This window comes from Hirundo rustica, chromosome 1 (assembly GCF_015227805.2).
Source record: "Hirundo rustica isolate bHirRus1 chromosome 1, bHirRus1.pri.v3, whole genome shotgun sequence".
NCBI lineage: Eukaryota > Metazoa > Chordata > Aves > Passeriformes > Hirundinidae > Hirundo > Hirundo rustica.
Window position 1 is genome coordinate 127,471,003 of NC_053450.1, and position 17,694 is coordinate 127,488,696.

Consider the following 17,694-nt stretch of genomic DNA (forward strand, 5'->3'; position numbering starts at 1 on the left):
AGGAAGTCAATACAAAATACACCCAAGAATCAATGCTGGTGTTGTCTCCAGAAAAATTGCAGTACTGATTGTCATGAAGTATATTGATGTCACTGTCACTATGACAACATTGTGACAAGAACTAGACACTCTAGGCTACCTTGTAAAAAGGATCTGTCATTTTATTTTCCTTTTTTTTTTTTTTTTTTTTTTTTTTTTTTTTATAAATAAAAAGTGATAGAAATGAGAGCCTCTCCCCCCAGCACAGAGTTTCATTTAAGGTTAGCTGAATTGTTACAGGCATGGGATCAAGGTATTCCTGAACAAGTGACAAGCCAGCTTTTCAAGACAGGTAAGAACAACATATTCAAATGTAATATGCTTTTACTTTTCAACTAGTAAAAAGAAGAAAAAAAATATTATTCTCTCAAATAGAAGCATTTGTATGCAGAAAAATAATATTTTGATATTTTTCTCAAAATTATGATGTGATTTTATATCCAAGGATGTAAGAAACATTTCGAAGTAGTGTGTGTGTAATGTAACTTATAAAGAGGATGGGGTTTCTTTTCCATATGTGATTCTTACTGCTCTTTTAATTTAAGACAATCTCTCTAACTTTATGTAATTCTGGTTCTGTATTGTTTTATTGAAACTATGGAATCTGTGATGTACTGCACTTTTTCTTTCCTTTTTTTAAGCTATATTTTATCACCCACAGCTCTAGTTTATTTTCTCATTGTGTATCTCTGTGATCTCTACTGTCTCATTGATTTCAATGTTTGTTTTCCCACACCAGAGGTACTACTTGATGTCAGCTTAACAGCTTGAGAAAATTGCACTCTCTGGAAATCTTACAATATTAACAATATTTCCTATCTTAATCTACATGTTACTTTTTTTGTAAATATGTTCATCAACTATAGTGCTTTTCATATATTTATTTTATATTAGCAGTTTAAACCAACATGATATCAACATGGAAAAATGCCTAGATAAATTTTTCCCAGAAGTATTTGTATTCCTAGTAATTCCTAAGCAGATCATTAACTCCTATGGGAAGTTTTCATGTTTGCTTTGCTGTCATTTAACTATGCAAGCCTAAGTGAGAAGATTTATTAAGGTCTGGCTCTCTTGATCTTGATTTCAGTTGAAACAATTAGTTGGTTGTAAACAACATTGATAAGATACCATTCAAGACAAACGTACTTATCTTAAAATGGTCATTACTTCAAAATAAAATTTTAGTCATTTATCAAATAAAACATTCAGATATTAATAAGAACAATAATGACTTTGTGAGTTTCCTTTTTACATTAATAATTATTTCATTCTTCAATTGTTCACTAAGTGAGACTAATTTAATTGGAAATCTGGATAAGCCAAAAAGTTATTATTTAGCTAATATGTATTCCAGGGACATAAATAAAAAATACCATGTTGAAACAAGATTTTGTATACAAAGTTTGAAAACAGGCATATGTATTCAGGAGTTAAAAAGCAATCCTGTGTGAGGGGAAAAACTATCAGGTTAACAGCAGTAGTCATTACACCCTCTGTGCTTATTATACGGAGATCAAAAAAATCAGAATAAGTTCTATCTCCTCTAAACACAGGCTTGAAAAGTTTCTGTAATGTTGTGGAGCCCAATGCACATTATCTTCACAAAACAAGCAAACAAACAAAACCAGATAAACAAAATCTTCCCTCTTCCACATCCATCAAAAAGGGAATAGGTAATCTCCTTTTATAATAATTGTTCTGAGGTCTTGAGTAAGTTAGCAGCTCTCTTCCCAGTCATATAAGTTCATTTAGGTTTTCTTAATTTTCATATATTAGATTGCTTACTTTAAAAGCATTTTAAGCTTGGGTGAAATTGAAAAATGCATGTTGAAGAGCTGTAAATTTTCACACCATAATTTCAGTTAATAGTGAAGTCAAACAAACATACACCCTTTGCATAAAGGGATCAAGTAGCAACCAGCAAGGGAGATAGTGTGGTCCTTTGGCTCTCTTTCACTCTGTGCCATGTCAGATCACTCTAAAATGCTTTATGTCTATCTAGAAGTGAGTTATAAGAAAACTTCTTCTCTTCCCAAATGCATTTAAACCTCGGCTTTAGCTGAAAGATCTTATCCTAGTACGATAAGAGCAGAAGATGGGTATTTACTCCATGGATGGATTCTAGGCACAAGAGAGGTAGAAAGGCACCTGCATTAGACTGCAGGAGCTGGCTTTTCCCATTAAGAACCCGAGTTAAAAGCAGGCTGGAAGGCAGAGCCCAGAGAGTGGTGGTGAATGGTGCCACATCCAGCTGGCAGATGGTCTCTAGTGGGCTTCCCTAGGCCTTGGTATTGGCCCAGTCCTGTTTAATATCTTTATTGATGATCTGGATGAGGGGATTGAGTGTACCCTCAGTAAGTTTGTGAATGACACTCTGTTGGGTGGGAGTGTTGGTCGGCTGGAGGGCAGGAAGGATTGATGGACTGAGGCTGATTGTATGAGGTTCAAGAAGGCCAAGTGCCAGCTCTTGCACTCGGGTGATAGCAACCTCAGGCAGTCCTACAGGCTCGGGGAAGAGTTTCTGGAAAGCTTTCCAGAAAGTGCCGTGGGGTTACTGGTGGACAGCCAGCTGAACATGAGCTCTCAGTGTTCCCAGGAGGCCAAGCAGGCCAATGGCAGCCTAGCTTGTATCAAAATAATGTGGCCAGCAGGAACAGGACACACTGTAATGAGCATTGGTGAGGCCACACCTCGAATCCTCTGTCCAGTTTTGGGCCCTTCACTTCAAGAAAAATATTGAGGTGCTGGAGAGTGTCCAGAGAAGGGCAGTGGAGCTAGTGAAGGGTTTGGAGCACAAGCCCTGTGAGGAGGAGCTGGGAGTGTTTAGCCTGGAGAAAAGGAGGCTCAGGGGAGACCTCATAACTCTCTACAACTCCCTGAAAGGAGACTGCGGCCAGGTGGGGGTTGTTTCCTTCTCCCGGGCAACCAGGGACAGGATATGAGGACACAGCCTCAAGCTGCACAGGGGAGGTTCAGGTTAAGTATCAGGAAGAATTTCTTCATGCAAAAGATCATTAAAAGATTGGAATGGGCATCCTAGGGAGGTGGTGGAGTCACCATCCCTAGAAGCGTTCATGGAATGAGTGGATGTGGCAGTTTCTGTCACAGTCTGGCTGACAAGTTGGTGATCAGTCACAGGTTGGACTCAATGATCTTAGAAGTCTTTTCCAACATAAGTGATTTTATGTTTCTGTGAAGAACCATTCTGCAGCCAGCAGAGGCTGGGGGTCACATTGGCAAGGGCAGAGAGACTGTTCCCTCTGATGACAAGTTGCCATCTTCTACTGCTGGCTTCAGAAGTTGTCAAGTCCATTTTCCTTAGGCTCCATCCCAGGTAAAGAGTGTTCCTTTTCAACCTTGTGTCCTTTGGAGAAGAAAACTTAGTGTTGACCATGTTGTTGAAAAACCTAGAACTGCTTCTATCACTCCATGATTTTACTTCTGAGAGAGGTTAGTTTAATTCTGATGATGGTTTTGTAATATAAAGTCTGACAAATCATATCTGGTTGCTATTGACAGGCAGTGGGATTGAGGCCTTATTAAAATTTAAATGCTTCTTAAAACTTGCTTCGTTACCTGACCACGAAAAAGATAATTTATTAGCTTTGTCATGATCAGTATAAATGAGAATAGAATGTATTTCATGCGCAAGTATAAATTTTGATTTTTGAGAAATAGTTACATTAGTGGAATGACTGCATTATACAACTGTGCAATCTCAGATTCTGTTCATGTTTTGAATTCTGTTAGCACTTGTAATATTTTCATGACTGATATTGGAACCTACAGTGCTTTAGAAAAGAATAAATATTTTCAAAAAATATAGAAAAGCACAGCATTTTCAGATCTAGATATAAGTAACTATATCAATTTATAGTGGTGTGAGTAGTAACCTGTTTTGGAAAATATAGAGAAGAATTTGTAGTCAGCACAGACTGATGTTCTTATGATTTGATTATATTGTATATTCTGTTCGTGAGAAATATTTTGTAAACAATGCAGAAAGGATTATTATTCAGATTAATTAATATTAACTATGTGCTTTTAAAATATAACACAAATGTGAAACTAATTCCTTAATCAGCATTTCAAAATAAGCTGATTTTGCATTGTTTTGAATAAAGTTATTCTCCATTTCCTCAATTGCATATTTTCAAGATCATATTAAGAGGTGTAAATCTGTAAAACAGTATAATTCTGAACAGCACCACTGTAAGACTGGTGCCTTTGTAGTAAGCATTTTCACCTGCTGAAGATACTCTAAATGGTAGTTTGTGTTCCTCTCAGAAAAAATGATTTACTGCTTTTAATTATGTAAGTGAACACACATAAAGGAATAAAGCTGATCCTGTTATTTCTTTAACTCTTCAGGGGAATTAGTGAATCCCTAAATATATGCAAAACCGCTAAATAACAAAGTTTAAAGCAAGGACATCATACAGGTTCTGTAGATACAGCTGCAAGCTGTGATATGCAGTTTATGAAGAAGTCAGTCTGAGGCTCAGTTACCTAGACGTAAACATTGTGCATAACAATAATAATAAAAAATTAAAAATACCCAAAACAAAACAAACTCACCAATAAAAACCCCAAACAAACAAAGAGGAGGAACCCCAGTACATGAATTACACAAATAAAAACCTTGGTTTAATAGTTATACAGATGGAATAAGAACCGACATTATTCTTCATTTAGAATTCTGCTTCTATACAGCCAGCCACATTATTTACATGAATAAGATCTTTTTCTGTGGGCCTTCTCCTTCTATGAATAGTTAATAAGTGGTGGGTGGTTTTATATTGTGCTTTTTTTGGTGTTTGTTTTTGGTTTTTGGTTTTTTTTTTTTCCTTTTAATCTTTTTAGATGCTGATTGGTTTTGTTTCTTTTTTGCTGTTTTTTGTCAAGGCGTTTAGAAGATTTAAACTCTCATGTCATATGTCTTGCTGATTTTGAATTATTTATTTAAGTATTTTGTTATTTTTATACTTTTAGCTGCTGAGGGATTTTTTGAATAACAGTTTTATTTGGAATTTAATTTTTTTACAGTGGCAACTTCAATTTTAAATTAATTGCATCATGGCATTAGCTCAGATCAATCCTCACATAACAATCATACAGAAAGGGGAAATTGCAAGTTTCCTTTCAGATTGCTTTTAATACTTTTCCATGATTGCATCTTCAAAAATAAATGGGAAGATGATCCTCTATTTCAATTCCCCACTCAGCCCTGGAGTAGATTCTTTTATCATGGTGGATACTTCTCACAAATCTGCACTTTTTAAGAGAAGTAGTTGAGAAAGACATGTCTCCACATTTCTTTTACAGATGGCAGATTTGCTTCTGGTGTTCTTATCTTCTGAAATAACTGAGTGGCTAAAAGAGAAAGTAATTTTCCTTGTGTTATTATATTCTTTTTTGATCTGACATCTCCTCCATGGTGAGATGGAGTCAAGCGAAACTGAGCATTGACAAAACATGTGCAATATGTAATGGAAAATCTGAAAAATCAGAAATAATGGATAAATTATCTGTTGTTCTGGTTACCAACAAAGGCCTTTGTGACACAAATGTCATATGCTTTGCGCGCTGAGAATGTTGCTGCAGGCTGGGAATTACACACAGATGAGATCAGATCAAAGATCCTAGTGAACTGTGCACTTAATCAGAATGTGGATAAGTAGTATTGTTAGAGAATTTTTCCTTAGAAGGGAGGAACAGTTATTCTAGGTATTGATGGGTTAGGAATTATGGGAAAGTCTGAGCAGATGGGCAGTAGCTACACTGGTAAACTGCTGCATCTCTGCTTTGTGCAGTCCCTTCTTTTATTGCTCCTGCCTCAAAGCCTGTGAAACTTGTGTTGTCTTGAAATGTCATTGCAAGGAGTAGTTAAGGTTTGAGATAATGTTGAACACTCTCACTGTGCATCTGTTCTTCAGCCCCTTGTTGTGGTAGCGTGTGCCTGTATACAGCCCTCTTCCAAAATGTGGGTCCCTTGATGGTTTGTCTTGCCAGCACTGCTTGTGGAGAGTGTGGAAAGGTTTCTCAGTCAAATTTGAATAATTATTTCTGCAGCGCAGTTATTTTGTGGTATAAATCACATCCCACACTCTCCCTTTCCCCAGAGAAAATATCCAGGTAACATCAGCAACTCTGACAGTAGATATAAAGATATTCATTCAAAGAAAACAAATAAATCCTTTTAATTTTTGAATAATTTTCTGATTCCTCTTGTCTCTGTGCATATAAGCAGTAGTTTTTCCCATATATTTATGTCTCCTCCAAATCTGAAAACTAATAATTTATGTAAGCTCTATTGCTACTGATGAATCAGAGCAAAACCTGCCACATGTACTCACTCACATATGACAAGGGTCATAAAGAGCCTTCCCATAACTCAGTCCTGCCAACACTGGCCTCTTGATATTATTGCTTTTTTAGAAATATGTACTTATTAACATTAGTTAAATCCACTATATATCCCACTTTAAAAAAAAGTTGCGATGAATGTAATTTTTAAATAATAGCAATGAAGAATGTACTTTGAAGTAGACTGTGTTTTGAAAATCTCTGATAACTTAAAATATATATGGTACCTTATATGTTTAAAGCCCTGTGCAAGTACTAATTAGTTTTTCACTTCTAGCTAAACTATACACCAATTTTATAGAATGAAAAAGTGGGAGAGCAAAACTTAACAATGAAGTGAAACATTCCAGATAAGATTTTAAAAAATGTGTTCCCAAAGCTATCACCAGCCATACAGAATGCACTGATTCTTACATTAAAATTTTGACTATGGTCTTGCTATAAAGGAACTAAAGCAGAAATGGTATAAAATATTTACCATTCCTCCTAGAAACTGTTAGTTGTAAGGGAACACTTAAAGGGTATTCTGTGTTGTGAGCTATGTGGGTTGTTTATTTGTGTGGTTTGGGCTTTTTGAGGATTTTTTTTTTTTTCTGATTATTGCAATAATATTATTTCATCAGTTTAATCAATTACATAATTTGATAATAAATAAATAATAAAAATGACTGTGTTTGGTGTACTATCTTTCAGAGTTTCTTTCCAAGTAGATACAAAGGTCTTTGGATGGTCTAATTGTTGTATTGTATATGTGAGTTAACTTTCTGATTGATTTAATGAATAAACTTTTAGGGATTTCTGTTTAAATATGAGCTTGCTAGCCAGGTAGGCTGCTAGATCTGTTTCCATGTTTGGTCAACTTTATATTTATCAGTTTCTGTGAATCATTAAGGAGACTTTTTCATAAATTTAGCTACATGCAGTTTTTTAATCTGTGAAAATATTTTCACAGAGTTGTTGCAGAAATAAGCCATAATTTGACTGCTTTTTTTTTTTTTTTTTACCAAAGGAAAGCCTCTTTCAGATTTAATTTCCTTTTTTGTTTGATTTTTTTTTTTTTTTTCATTTGCTTGTTCATGTTTTTCTCTGAAATTTTTGTGTGTAGGATACATTTCTACTGCATTATATTTCAGCTTGGTTGTCTAAAACCTAGAATCTGGAAATTACTGAAGGATGTACAAGTAAATTATTGAATTATCTCATTGCTAAAAGCACACTCATTGTGAACACATTTTATTTGTTTCCTGTGTTTAAAAAAAGACCTGTATAAGTAACTAGGGATATCCAAAATGTGGGCAGCTACCGATGCCCCAGTTTGTGATCCACCAGCTTGCAACATGCCCCACCCATGCTCCATTTTTTCCCTCTAACAAGAGAACATTACTACTGTCTTTCCCACCCATATCACAGCTACGTTATAAGTCCTTTAACTATCTAACTATGTAAATGTTTTCTAAAATTTATGCTGTTTATAATACATGTGAAAGCAATGTTATAATACATTGTTATCTTACACATTTAAGTACATTAATTTAATGTTAGTATATTTTAAGTGTCATGTTAAATAAACACGTTAAATTCTTAATGCAGGTGTCTAGGAATTACATGCTCAATGTTTCCAGTTTTTCCTGTGTTTAGTTACAGTTGGTGCATGAACTTAGTGAGAGTTGTGCTTTCCCATTTTCCCTTAAGACTTGCATTTATGTCACAGGCCAGTCTCTGTTCGTTTTAACAAAGTCATTCATCACAGCAGCTCCTATGACAGAATGGTGCAGTTTTATCTTGTGTGTAATCTGTGGACAAAGAAGTTATAAAATGTAGCGAAGCATTTAAAGTCTTTATTTGAAACAGGTAAATACTGCTAACTTCTGACCTGATTCTGCATCCCTGCTGTTTTCCATGGAGATTACTGCTGGAAGGTTTCCCAATCCTCTGAGCTGATATCACAGAGTAATCTCCTTGGAGAACTGTACTTTTTCAGGAAGCATCTAGTCATTGCAGATGTTAGCTGTGGTGCCCTCATTCCCTGCCTGGCTGAAGAAAGTGCTGTAGCATCTCCAGCAATTGCAAAAGTAAGGATCTTGGAAATGACAAGATTATGGGATTACAGTGCTCTCTTTATCTTTCTGGTTTTTGACAAAATTATTTCATGACATTTCAGTGAAATCCAAAAATAAATTTGTAGGAAAACTTGCTTTGAGATGGGAGTTTTGATTGGAGTATGACTTGTCTGAACTGACAAGTGTCTTTCAGAGGGTTCTGAGCTTCCTTCTTCTGCTACAAAAGCAGAGAGAATAATAGTGGGTTGAATGTGTATTAACGTGGCATGTAATACATTCCTTGTGACAGAAGAATGTCAGTGTTTGGAGGTTAAATAAAATACTAAAAATTGGGAGAAAGGATGCAGCTGGATTAAGTAAATTAATGCGAGAAAAACGTCTGGTCAGTAAATAAAGTATTTTTCACCTTTGAAAAAGAAAAATACACTGCAGAAGCACCGGATAAGTAATCTTGACTTCAAATTGAAAGGCTTTAAAGTATCTCAAAAATACGATGTAGTCAATAAAAACATGATGGGAGTTTTAAAGTAGAAATTATTCTTGTATATGCCTGACTAAATATCCTTTCAGTTAGAAAATGGAAAACTAAAACTCATGAAGGTTTGTGCTACCATGACATGGTCAATATAGCTTCCCTAAAACTGTTATGAGAGAGTTTTGCTACATTAGAAAAAGTCCCAGCAACAAAGTGAAAATACAAGTGGAAGACTTGAACCACAGAAAGAAATTGACTTTGTTGATTGTAGATCATAAGAACCCAGAAAGATGAGGTACAGAATAAGATTTGGTGCACATGATCACTTTGATGTTGCTTTCATTTTTTCTTCATAAAAGTAAGAGCTAAGTCTTGTCTGATATTCTGAGATGCAAGTACTTAATGCTGTTTCTTTTTGAAGGCTCAGAAATGAAGGCTGAAGAAAATTGAGGCAATTGTATACAAATTTTAGTTGTGATGTTTCTTTTGGCAATTTCTTGCTCTCAAGCAATTGATAAACTTCAAAATGTAAGAGGAAAATAAAAGGGTAAAAGCAGTATCAGATGGACGAGCATAAAAGAAAAAAGGTTAAAATATCACTCAGAAATACACTTATTCAGATATTTGAGAATGAGAATGATGAGGTTGCATTGACCCTGATATATATATATATATAAAAAAAAAATTGTGTGATTTTATTAGACTTAAATCTTTATTATTCTACAGAAATGATGGTGATAAAGGAACACTGGAAAAATCTTTGAAATTTAAGTGTAAATATAATTTCAGTATGGATTATAATATCTGTGAAATACATAGAACTTTTCATTTGATGAATTCTGGTTGTAAAGCATATGCACAAAATTACAATAGCTTGACATAATATATGGGCTCTTAAATAAACATAGGCTCTTAAAGACAATGATAAAACCACAGCATTTTCAAAATGTCAGCCATGTACAAAGAAAAGTTAAATAAATCTTATTTATATTCATTAGATTATATTTTAACAATGGCTAAAGTTTTGAGTGGTTCTTTGGTTCATAAAATTTATAAAAGGAAGAGCATTTTGCTTAATTTTATTTTTGAGTTTTTATTGATAAAATAACCATTGAGATGAAAAATAGTAGTAAAAATAAACCTTAAAAAACCCCTTCAATTCACAGAGAAAGAAAAACATACAACATCCTCCTTCACAGTTGGTTTTAGAATATCTTAAGGTGTTGCTGTCTGCCAACATGAATAGTTGACAGACAGCAACATCTTGACAGCTTAGACCATGAAGCACAGAAAAATTAAAGTAAGCAAAACTTGAGTGAACTTGAGAAAACAGTGTTTACCATAGGTGCTGTTGTCAGAGCCAGTCAGTTGTTTTCCCTCATATGTTTTGCATTGATATTCATTTCATTATGACAGAGTATGTGGATTGATGTTAACAGCCTGGATTTTGCGCTGCATTCAATTTGTAAACTTTGCTGATGCTCCAGGCCTGATAGCTAGAAGCTCAACCAGCATGCAACCTGGATATAATAGTAAATGTCCAGCAATACAAAATGTTAAAAAAAAAAGCCCACCCCCCAAGTTTTAAGCAAGGATACATGTCAATATATGTGGTGATACTCAGTGCATCTGGTAGTGGCAAAAGAATTGAAAATAATTGAATACTTATTTTTGGTGGCACTGTGATCCAGTTCCAAGCAAGGAAAAAGTGGACTTTTGCACAAAATAGGCTGGGAAGCATTGTAGGAAGACTGCCTTGAGCCTAGAGTTTTCTCCTAGGAAAGTTAGTTCTGTTAATGCTAAGCTCCCTCCCATGAAAGATTGAAGGTAAACCCTCCTTCTGTATTTTCTTATCTGAGTGTTGTAAAGTAACTTCACCAAGGCCAGACCATGCTGGGTACATCTCTAAGGGGCTAAACTGTATAGTGTTTAGATCCTACACAGCTTTATGCTGATTCCAATGGAGATAAAAAGCTAAAAAAAGGCAGTGCTATGACTTGAAGTGCTTAGGGACATGACCCTCCTACTCAAGGTGCAATGGACACAACTGAAATAGCAGAAATTTTGTTTAAGAAGATTCTCTCCTCTGAGGGTTGTCAAATGATGGTATGGCTTGACAAGTGAGTTTGTGGAATCTCCATCTTCAGAGATAGCCAAAACCCCACTGGACACAGCCTTCAGTAAGCTACCACAGCTTCAGCAATCTTTTTTGATCAGGAGGTTGGGCTTAGATGATCTCCAGGGGTGCCTTCTTGTCTCAGCCACCCTGCACTTCTGGGTTTTGTGTCACATTATGCCCCTAGAGTAGACAAAATTTAACCATGGATACAGGAAAGAGTAATAAACAATTTCTGACAGGAATTTCAGATCTCACACAATGCAATGAAAGGTGGCATTAAAGGTGAATCAATCACATACTTGAGACATTTTAATCAAGATATTTCATCAGAGAAAAATTGTGTAAATTAGAAAAGAGAAAAAAAAAAAGGGTACAAGAAGACCATAGAACCTTAGTAATACTTAGAGGTAACTTTAAATGTTTTATTCTTTTTCAAGGCATAGAGGTTAATCCAAAGCATTATCTACAGAAATTTTATACAGGATTTCAATTAAAAAAAGGTCTAGAAACATACTGAAAATTTATCCTCAAAAACTACAGGATGCAGTAACGTTATTTTAGAAGTATGTTAATTTCCAGAATGGATGTTTTTGAGGAATTGGAACAAGTTCAATATTTTTATAACACATTCATACCTAGGCCAGGTAACTCCACAAGATTCTTGAATATCCCCTTAGGTTTTAGGGGTTTTGTCGCAAACAGAGCAAACAAAAGAGATAGATTTTCAATAGTTGTTTGTGCATCAGTAGCTTTAACAAGTGAATTATTCCATTAAACACAAAGAGCTGTGAAAAACAAACTGAAATTAAATTCACTATTTGTCATTCCATAAAACTGCAATCCACTCTTCTCCAAATAGTGATGAGAGAAAATTAAAGGGCTCTAAATCTAAATACTGTGTGTTAGCCACAGTAATATGCAGCCCTGTAGTCCTGTACTCCATGTGCATCTGAGGAATAAAATAGTAAAATAAATGAACAGGATTTTCTGCCCTCTACAGCCATGTTTTTATGCTATTCCCAGGCAGCATTTAATAGTTTGCCCTGAACATTTCTGTGACTTTTTAAAGTTATGTGTTTACATGGATGCATGCATACTGCAAATAAACAAAGATGGCATCAGTTTCTGACACACACAGGAGCCTGGATGTAGTCAGTACTAAATAGATATTGGAAAGTAAAAATGTTTCTGTTCTTTTAGATTAAAATATGTTATTTAGCAGGAAAAATGAAGGTTTAGATTCTAAGTCTATGGAATTTAAGATGTCTGTTGCCAGTTGCATTGTGGTAAAACCAGATATCTTTCTAATTCTGCATTTTTATATAGTGAATAATTTTCTGAATCAAAGGAAGAACTCCCTGAAAAAATGTTAAGCACTCCAGGAAGTATCCCTTAAAAGTGCAAAAAACCCCAATCTAAATCTGTCTTGCAGTAGAGAAAAATCTTCATATTATTTTTTTTATTCTAGAAACTAAATGAGTGCTCAAAATAATTTGGCTGTTTATAACAGCTACGTGTCCCTGTAAGTATATGTAAAGTCCAGCAAAGAGACTTCCTCAAAAGTTTTGTGTCAAAAAAGAAAAAATGAAAATGTACAGTTCAGCCCACTTTTTGTACTATTTCATATATAGGGTAGAGGACTGCTGCTCACAAAACAGGGCTGATTTTCAGGTAAGTTTATCATGTTTCTCCACAAAAGATCACCTCTGCATACCAAGGGCTATTTCAGAAGGATTATATCAGACAGTACTTGGTAGTTCAGACAGCAGGCAGGAGGATAAACTTCCCTTTTCCCAGATCTTGGCACCAGCTGGGGTGATGGACACAGTGAGCCCACTCTCTGCAGTATTGAAGCTGCTGGCACTGGAAAATTAGACTCCTGGATCCTACTACAACGAGAAACAGAGGGAAAAGTTGTAAATTTTACTGGTTTTGTGGAGAGGAAGAAATGTTCAAAACAAGTGTAGCATTATGTTTTCTTCAAACAGCCTATTTTCTTCAGCTGGCTCTTGCCTCTGGGTCTCAGAATACAGAAAGAGTTGATCTCTATAACATTTTGCTTTATACTTTAAGAACTTCCTGCTGATACTGTATGTTTTATCATCAGTGTTAACTTCAGTGTGAAAAATACTAATGGCTAAAATTTGTGGGGGAAAAGAGATTAGAAAACTGGAGAGACAGCAAAAAGAGGAACAAAGCACTGGAGAACAACTCAAAGGCCAAAAAAAGGATCACAGCACCTTGGTTTTAATGTTGTCAGATTCTTTGTCTTACACCATGCTCTCCCAGTAAGAATGTGTATTTTTATTCAAGAGGTATACCTTGTAAAAGAAAAGGGTGAATCATATGTTCTGAAGAGCACAAACAGCAAGTTATATAATGAATTCTGTTTAAAATTTTACAGGTATAAACCCACTTCAGTCAAAGTGAGAAAATAAGGCCCTCATATAATAGAAAAGTCAATTTTTGATGATTCCTTTCACTGGAGTTGCTTTTCAGAGTTGACAGGTCTAGAGACATAGTATTCTGCCTGCAACCTTGTCAGACAAAACCACTGAAATGGAGGAAAACACTATCCAAGGAATACTAATGTTTTGTTTGCCTAAATGAAGTTCACGTTTCCTTAATAGTTGTGAAATTGTGTGGTAGTTTGCTATTCAGTGTCCAGTAGCATTCAAATCACCAACTAAATATTTCTCTCTTCTTATCTAAGTGAAGGATATCAGACCTTTTTTTTAAAATAGGTTGACTGTAATTGATAGCATCAAAAACATCTTCACAGATGCTTTTGAAAGCTTCCAAAGCTGCTTCCGTTTTTGTCAAAATGTTACTCCAAAGAGCTAACAAGAACTCATTTGGTAACCTCTCCTATTTAAAATATGCTTTTATGCTCTTGTAGAAAAAATGGGTTGAATATTAGCTGTTTATAAACTTCACCAAGGATTGTTAGACATAGGAAACAAGATTATTTCAGTCCTGAAGAACCTTAATTGCGGTATTCAATTGTGGTATTTTACTGCTTCACCTTTCAAAAGCTGATATTTTGAGAATTATACGTTCTTGATGCATTTCTTTATTTATCCTCGCTTTTGAGAAACTTTTTTGTTTTTTAGTTATTGCACAAGCTATTCTTCCCAGTGTTTTTTACAGTATTCTGCAGACTATTTTCCATCAGCACTGTAACTACAGTGTGTGTAGAGAAACACAAAATTAGAGGAGGAAGGAAAATAAATTATGTGTCAATACTACACTAACTTTGGTTCCAATTATTTTGGAACCTTCTGCACATCTGTTTTATTAAATATACTTATACAGCTATGCCGATTATTTGTTAAGTACCAGTGAAGGCTAGAAACTCTGCAAGGTGAAAAATGAACACCAGTTTTGTTCTGTCTGACAAACAGTATCTTTCCAAGTATGGAAAGATATATAGTCTGAATGCAATTATAGAAGCATTCTTTCTACATGGTTTCTTTCTTTCTGTCAAAATTATAGAGCCTTTTAGCAGGAGTTTGACTGAGAATATTATATGAAGTATGGATGAACTGTGTCATCCCATGGTATAGATGTAATCTGTAAATGAGATTTTAAGAGAGATCAATGGAGAAGACTCCAGTGAGCTGTCTCATTAAAATTTTTGGATTAATTTGTTCTCTGATCTTTATTTTGACAGTTATTCTTAACCAATATTACAGCAGTGATTGCAAACAAAAAAATTACTGTGGGTTTGATAGTTGCTGGAATGTATACATATATATAAGCATTTACTCACACTGAGTATATTTTTAAATTAAACTACAGGACATATTCATATTCTAATTTATTTATATCTTTAATTAATGATAATGGGTTATAGAAAGTGATTTCAGCGTATTTACCATTATTATAACCCTTATGATTACAGAAACAATTGTCTATAAATAATTGCATAGTATATGACTCATCAAATTAATCCTGCCATATAGGTACTTTCCACTACCATAAGGAAATTGTTTGATTACAGGTAGTCAGCTGGAATTCAGAAAAAATAACATGATACGCTTGTTTCTCATGTTATATTAATAATTCCTGAAGATTTCAGGGCACAGACAGACAATACTACATAAAGTCCTGTGGTATATTATGTCTTGTTTTCAAACCTGAACTGCTTAAAAATGCAATAAAAAATTTATTTATTGCTTAAAACCAGAGTAGAATAATTTCATATAATTTTTTTTTTTTAACTGAAACTATTTTTATATGCAGTTGCTAATACTTTTCTTATAATGTTAAGTTCAGCATCAGACTTAAACTCTTAAGTTCCTGACTTCTGCATGCTTAAGATCCTTCCTTCCTGCCTGCTTTCCTGCCTTCCATCCTGCCTCCCTCCCTCCCTCCCTCCGTCCCTGAGACTGTAGCCAAATTCCCATTGTATCACATGCTAAAAATTTAGGAGTTTGTAATATTCTACCCTATACTTAACTCGGACAAAAATGCAACCCATAAGGCCAACCCATATTGTCCTGGAAAAGGCCAGATGACTGAGCCTCTGCCATGGTTTATATCTTGCCACTAACTGAGGAAGAAGGTTTGCAGGGAGATTTTGAAGAAGCTTATCAACAATATAAACTTACACATGGTAATGTAATTTATTTCAAGTGCATTAAATGCTATTCCAGTGCATATGCATCTAAATGACTGAAAAAATAGGTTAAATAAGCAGTTTATACTGTGAGGAAAATTACAAGTGAATGAGCTGCAGATCATGCAGACAAGTGATGAAAACAATTTCTTCTAGTTAGATTGGTATGGTATTTTTTAATATAAATTGGCTGTTTAAACAATGCTTAAAATGTGATGATCCTGTTGTTGCGAGGTTTTCTCATGCTGGTACCAAAGCCTTTTTGATTGTAATAACAAATTCAAGGGTTACAAATTTGCCAAAGGCTACTTAGTGCAAAACTTATTTACACAGGTGAGAACTTTCACTCACGCCACAGGAATTCCTCACACGAGCATGAACCACCATGTCAAAAATGTTGTTTTTCCAGTCTTTGAGTGAGAAACCAGGTTGATTTAGTGAAGTGTATGCATAAATTCTTGACAATTTGATGATGGTAATATAAATTCCTCTAGACTTTAATTAGCTTTCTTCTTAGTGTAGGATAGTGTGGAGATCAAAATCCATATATTTTACCTTTTGCATAGAGTCATGACTCATGTAAGTAATCCAACACAAGAAATTTCCAAGATAGTTTTGAAATCAGATCACAACAGGACAGTACTGTAATCTGAGCTGTTCCACTCTTAATATTTGAAGAGCACAAGTTTCTTGACAAATATTTTACATTTGTTATATTGTTGCTTTTTTTAAGAGACCAGGGCTAGAATCCTGGTGTCGTAACACTTACAGCACCTGCTATTATACCTCACATACGTTATCATTCCTGCCAAGCAGGCAGTGTTGGAAATCATAATGCTGTCCTGCTATCAGGTGGGAAGATCTTGGTTCAGCAAACCAATAAATGCTGTCTTTTATTTGGAGATGACACCACTGAGTTATGAGAGATGAAGACTAAATTGCTAGAATAGAAAGTAATATATATACACATTTAGTTCTGAACTGAGAACAGAAGCATGTTTTCCTTGTCACATCACAGTTTTAACTTAGTAAGACTATTGTAAAGAAGCTTATGCCATGACTTGATATTTTAATACAGCTAACCCTTTTCCACCTAAAATTTAGCAATAGTTGGCACTATCCTTAGAGTGATTTAATTCAATATATAGGGTAAATTTTAGGCTCTCATTTAAAGACACCTATTTTTGCTAAAAAAGGACTATAGCTGTGAGCCCATTGAATATGGTGATAATTTCAATAATATGGATAATTGTAAGAGTGACTGAATTTCAAAACCAACTCTCAGTGTTTGAAATAGCAGTGATTTATTTGCAATTGCAGACACATGGTAATCTGCACTCAATTTGGGGGTGGGAGGGAGATATCAAATCTTCCCACTTTTTTATTTTAAGACAGATATAATGTTAACTTAAAGAACTATGCTGAAGATTATGAGTATAATGGAGAAGAATGATTAAAGGTAATTTTTTCTTTTTGAGGAGATTTTTATTCTGAGGTACAGAATACCGCATTCCATACTTTGGCTGGGCAATTAAAAATGGATCCTAATTTATCTTTTGAAGCCTAAGAAAGAATCCAGAACCAAAATCTTCTGTTTCAACTGATGCTAGGTCCAAGTATGGAAAGATTTTCAGAGTTTTTGCTACCAGTTGCAATTAGATTATGCAAAAGTTTATGCCTTCTGGATTTCCTTGTTCTACTGCATAACCTGGCTTCATTTTCATTCATATGGAATTCAGAATGACTGTGTACCTGGGCCTACAGCTATTTTTATTTACCTTGCACTTCATGTCATCTGTGATTTTTTTCTTGATTAGTTGTTAATTAGTTGTAAATTTGCTATTACAATTAGTTGATTTTGAAATTGCAGAATTTACTTATTTGCCCCCTCCAGTTATTATCTAAAGTCTAGCTTCTTATTTAAAAAATTAATTTGAAAAATTATGTTGTAGATGTCCAGAGATATGAAAGTACATACAATGCAAAAAAACCCTTCAGATTTTTTTTTTTC

At 34.7% G+C, this 17,694-nt stretch overlaps 1 protein-coding gene across 1 annotated transcript in view; it reads left to right on the forward strand.

Moving 5' to 3' along the window:
* The first annotated feature begins 314 nt into the window (after positions 1-314).
* Positions 315-17,694, forward strand: part of DGKB (diacylglycerol kinase beta) — a 382,225-nt gene continuing 364,845 nt past the window's right edge. Inside the window, exon 1 of the mRNA XM_040076701.2 lies at positions 315-331. The gene's annotated coding sequence lies outside the window, so the exon portion shown is untranslated. The remainder of the gene's footprint in view (positions 332-17,694) is intronic.